Genomic DNA, 5854 nt, shown 5'->3' with positions numbered 1-5854 from the left:
TGAGAGTAAAGATTCTCAAAGTAGCTATTGATAATCTTCTGAATTTCCACTGGGTCCGTGGTAATTACACCCTTTTCATTCCTTATTGCTTGTATTTGATTTTTTTCTTTCCTCTCTTTGATGAGGTTAGCTAGGGACTTACCAATTTTTTTAATCTTTCAAAAAACCAGCTTTTTGTTTTGTTAATTCTTTGAACTGTTTTCCTCATCTCAATTGAATTAATTTCTGCTCTAATCTTTATGGTTTCTTCCTATCTTTGGGCTCTGGTTTTGGTTTGCTTTTCCCTTTCTAGTTGTTGGAGGTTCAACATTAGGGTGTTTATTTGTTTTCCTACTGTGTGAGTTCACAGCTATGAATTTCCCATGAGAATTGATTTATCATATCCCGTAAGTTCCGATAAGTTGTGCTTAAATTTTCCCTGAATTGTAGATATTGTTGAATTTCTTGTTTAATTTAATCTGTGACCCTTTGGTTTCTGAGTAGGGTTGTGGAAAAATAATTTCCATGTATTAAGGTTTTTTTTTCTGGTTTCTTTTGTCATTTATTTCCAGTTTCATTGCACTGTGGTCAGATAATATGCATGGGATAATTTCTGTTTTCTTGCATATACTTAAGCATGACCTATGGACCAGTATGTGGTCTATTTTAGAAAATGACCCATGTGCAGCTGAGAAAAAGTGTGTATTCAGCTGTGTTTGGGTGGAACACTCTGCATATGTCCACCAAGTCCATTTGTTTCAAGCTCTGGTTCAATTCTGTTAGTTCTTTGCTAATTTTTTGCCTAGTTGACCTATGTTTTTGAGATAAGGGGGTGTTCAGGTCTCCTGTTAAGATTGTTGTATTGAATATTAAATTTTTCATGTCCATTAAGATTTGCTTTATATAGTTGAGTGCTCTCATGTTCGGTGCATACATATTTATGAGTGTTACCTCTTCCTCTTGTATTTTTCCTCTAAACTCTGTCTTACATTGTTCATCTTTGCATCGTCTTGCAAGTGATGAATTATTTTTTCCTGCACCTTAGTTGTTTTTAAGAGATCTTTTCTTACCTTTTCACTAGTTGCACCAGTGCCTTCAAGATCTGAAACTGTCTTCACTTTCACTCAAACGGTTTTGCAAGCTTGTGATTGAGATTTTAAGTTCCCCTATATCTCTTTGACTCTGCTTCATGCGATCTATTTCTTTCCTGTATTGCTCATTCAAGGAATCCGTCATTTTTCTAATCTCCTCTATTTTTTTTTATCAATGTCTTCTTTAGAAGCAGTTATTAATTCTTTTACTGCAGAGATTTTTTTTTCAGATTGGGTTTCCTCCCTATGTTTCTGTATTTGATTCTTTACTTCAGATGCTATGAGTTCAGAGAATTCTTTATTTCAGAAAATAATTCCACTCCGAGTTCCTCTATAATTTTCTGCTGTTGCTTATTTACTATCTATGCTATTAATTCATACTTTTGAGCTGAGCTAGTAGAAAATAATTCTGCTCTGAGTTTCTCTATAACTTTCTGCTGTTGCTTATTTACTTTTTTTTTCTCCAAAGTTGCTTATTTACTTTTGACACTATTAATTCATATATCTCAGCTGAGCTAGTGTCCTCTGCACTTGTTCTGGGTGGGCATTGGGTTTCCTCCATATGTTTCAGCATTTGATTCTTTACTGCAGATGCTATTAATTCAGGGAATTCATTTTTCATTTCCAATCTGAATTCCTCTATACCTTTCCGCAGCTGTTTCTTTATTTCAGAAGCCGTTGATTCATTACTTTCAGCTGTGTGATTCCCAATTTGTTCTGTGTTAGTGTCCTCTGCAGTTGTTATGGGTGGGCTTGGGGTCTGAGATTGCATTTGGCTCCTTCTCATTGTCATTTTGTGTAGCACTGTCTTCTGAGCTTTGTTGTAGATCTTTGACACAGTTATAACCTTAGCACCTACTAAAGTTCAGGTGCAGATCTACAAAGTTTGAATTTATCTAGCTGTGCTTGGCTTGGGTCTGGCTGCTGTGCTCAGCTCCTTCCTGCTCCTGCCCTTGGAGGTGAACCTGTTGTACCCCTCTGGAGAGATGTTCTGCTCCTGGAGTAGCTGGGTGGTTCTGTCCCCTACTCTTTCTGCAGGGACTGCAGCTGCAGGGTTTTACCCCAGGCCTGAGCTGAGTCTGGAGGGGACAAGGAGGAGTAGGGGGGAGAGGCAGCTCTCCCACACTCACCAGGCCTGGGCTAGGGCTGGATATGGGGGTCCCAACAACGCAGCAGAAGTTCTCACTCACTGGGTGGGAGTGGGGGTCTATAGAATGGTGGTGGGGGTCCCACAGGGGTGGAAGAGGGTCCCACCCACGCTGCGCCTGGGCTTGGACCAGATAGTCCCGCCGGCACAGGGTAGTGGGAAGGTCTCCCACACACGCGTCAATTTTTCATAGTTACATCTTAGGAACAACCCACATGCCCATCAGCTAAGGAATGGATTAAAAAGCTGTGGCATTTTTACAGAACAGAGTATGAATCATCTATAAAGGTAACTCAAAGCTTTTATAGGTAGATGGATGCACCTAGAGACCATACTCATAAGTGAAATAAGGAATGCCTGCTTATGCAAACACTGCATTGTGTCCCTAGTGTGAGAAGCTGAAAGAATATATAAAGTCAGAAGGTACAATAGATACTACGAAAGGGAGATCAGCTGCTGAAAGTGAAGGCACAAGTGGCGTTAGGGAGGGGACAAAAGAAAGAAGGAAATGCATATATATGTATAGATACGGGTTAGCGTGGTAATTATACTGCTATTTTGTCCTTTTTTCCCCCCAGAACTGAGGATTGAACTCAGGCCCTTGAGCTTGCCAGGGAAGCACTTATTCTACTGAGCCATCTCGCCAGCCCCTTTCCTTGTATGTTGAAAGGAACATTTATTGCTTAATTTTATTTTCTGTCCTTTTACTTTCTTACAACCCCAGCCCCACCCCCAATTTTGCATGCTTTAATCTGGTAATTTAAACAGTTAATTTAAAGCATATTATGCAATATATATGGAAGGGACTACAGGGTGTTCAGGGCCTCACTACTAGATCAGACTTGCAGTGATCTGCCTGTTTACAGCCTCCCAAGAGTTGAGATTATGGGCGGGTACCACCACGCCTAGTCTCAGTTGCCATCTCAGTGTGCCCTGGGGGCGGGGCTGGCATGGCAGGCCGGGGGATTGAACCTCTGTCCGCTGCACCTGCTTGCAGGCGCTTTAATCTGCTGAGCTATTTGGTCGGTCCTTATGCAATATAGAAACCACGTTGAGATCATATTATTTTGTTTAGTGAAAATCTGTATAATTTCTTTTTCTTTTCTTTTCTTTTTTTTTTTTTTGCAGAACAGGGAATGGAACTCAGATCCTTGCATTTGCCAGTCAAGCGCTTATCCTACTGAGCCATCTCCCCAGCCCGTGTATAATTTCTAATGTTTTCTTTTTTACTATTTTTTATTCTCTTTAAAAGTAATTAAAGAAAAAGAAAGAACAATTGTGATGGTGGAAAGGAGAAAAGATGGAAGTGAAAATTAATATATATATTATATATATATGTGATAGCTAGGATCATTGCACTGCTAATTTCTATTATTTAATTGAAAGGAATCGCGCCTGTACTGCTTGGCCAGTTTTGCGCGCCTATATCTGGTACTCTCAGCAATTACTCTGACGGTGATGATATGCAGTATAATAACCATTGTTAATTTCGTCCTGTTGTTTTGAAACTGCATCATTGTATTGTTTTCTTATTCTCTATAAATTGAAAATAATTAAAAACAAAGACAGAGAGTGCAGATGCCTAGCCAGAAGTAACTACTCGGGCCGTGTGTATTAAGTCCAAGAGTGGCGCCGCTGCCCAGCAGGCAGAGGGGCGAGAACTGCAGGTGGGGGCCCATTTGAAGATCTCTGCGATGCCGTGAGACACTGTTTACAGACAAAGGAATTAATAGTGGCAGGGGACCAGGTGCTCCAGAAGTTCTGAGGAGTCAGCTCATCCATTTGATCAACTATTGCCTCCCTTACTTTGCCAGAGGGACAGCTGCATAGCAGGCAGGAATGAGCACACATAAGGTGGGAGAGTGGGGGAGACAGCAGCTGCCCCTCTGCTCTGGGTCCGTGGAGCTCGCTAACACAGCAGCCTGTGCACTCACTACGCGGGTCAGGGGGTTTCTGTGGAGAGAGGAAATAGGTGGGAAAATACTGAGCCGAGGAAATGTTCCTGGAGGCTCACCTTTTCATTCATGATCCATGGTTACCTTGCTCTGAAGCCCCTGCTGAGGCAGAACTGTCCTGGAGGCAGCATGTGGCATGGTTCTATGAAATCTCTGCAGCTGTGTAAGGAATCAAAAGAAACAGAACAGAGCTGGGAGATAGCTCAGTGGAATAAGTGCTTGCCTGGCAAGTGCACGGTCCTGAGTTCAATCCCTGGTACCACACACACACACACACAAAATAAATAAATAAAGAGAATAATTCAACCTGTTGTTCAGGCAACATTGGAAAATTTAGAGATGTAACTTATCCTCTGCCCACCCGGAGCCTGAAGAGAGCACTCACGTGTCTGCCCTCTGCTGGGCAGCGCGGCTGCACACTGCGAGGCAGCTCTAGTCACAGGCCAGGAGCGGGCTGGAGGCCCACTCCCTGCATTTAGGCTCAACTCAGCCACTGTCCCCTGTGGAGCCTTCAGCACGTTTCACCTCACAGAACTCCTGTGCGCATGTGTAACCTGAAGGCGACAAATTGCTGCTGCCTCATAGCACGTGTGCACACTAGGTATTATAGTATTAATATAAGTACTGGCAGTGCCCAGCGGTAACTGTCAACCAAGCGAATTTAGACAAGGGGGAGTTAGTGACGTAAAATAAACTATCTTGAACCTAAAGTCAACTCTCAAAAGGGCTTCAATGGATTCTGTCAATCAAGACTGTTTCTGTGTGGTAAATGGTAACAGGATGTGCTTCAGAATCTGGCTTCATTCCCACAGACAGCTCTGATCCTTCAATGAGAAAATCATTTTTGAGAAGATGGCTCATTGCTTATTGTCAGGCATAGGAACATGTCATTGTCACTTTAATGCCCTCAATAATGAAGAGTAAAACTAATGTATAGGATGGGTCTGTGCAGTTGGGAGTGTTTCTCCAAGGCAAAAGCTTCTGCGGGCTCCTCTGGTGTGCAGTACAGGGTAGTCACACTGGCCTTTTGGATTGAGGGTATAATCCAGGATGAGGAGTGGGACAAGAAAAAGAAAAGGATAGATATATCCCCCCCCAGTTTTGCATGTTTCTATCTGGTAATCTAATCTAAACCTGTAATTTCAAAGTAATATGTAATATGGCAAGAACTGTCAAGTGCCAATAGTTTTGCTTCATGACATTCTGGTTTTGTTTGTACAGAATGGATTTTTATTAAACCAGAAGTGAGATGATGTAAAGCAAGGCTGCTTCTATTTGTGGGAACAATGGTGGCAGCCAGCGCCCGCCTTCCCAAGGCCTCCACTGTGACTCGACTTCCGGAACCCAAGCTGAGGACTTTTGATTCGAGGGAAGGAGAAGCAGGAAGTAGCTCAGCAGCCTGGGAGGCCGAGGCAGGAGCTCCAAGATCAAGCCGACCCCGGCAGCTGAGCGAAACCCTGCCTCAAAGTAAAGTAAGGGCTGCGTATGAGGCTACAGCTCAGCAAAGGCCGAGGGTTTATTCTCTAGTACTTAACAGAAAACCTTCTTCTACTTCAAAGATGAGGAAACAGGCCGGCAAGATGGCTCAGCAGAAATCCCCTTTAAACCAGCTATTCCTCTACTGGGAATTTTTCCAGAGGACCTGAAAACATCATATCATTGGGATATATGTGTGCCGATGT

The sequence above is a fragment of the Octodon degus genome, unplaced genomic scaffold (assembly GCF_000260255.1).
Source record: "Octodon degus isolate 3935 unplaced genomic scaffold, OctDeg1.0 scaffold00279, whole genome shotgun sequence".
Lineage (NCBI taxonomy): Eukaryota > Metazoa > Chordata > Mammalia > Rodentia > Octodontidae > Octodon > Octodon degus.
This window is presented reverse-complemented; position numbering follows the sequence as displayed.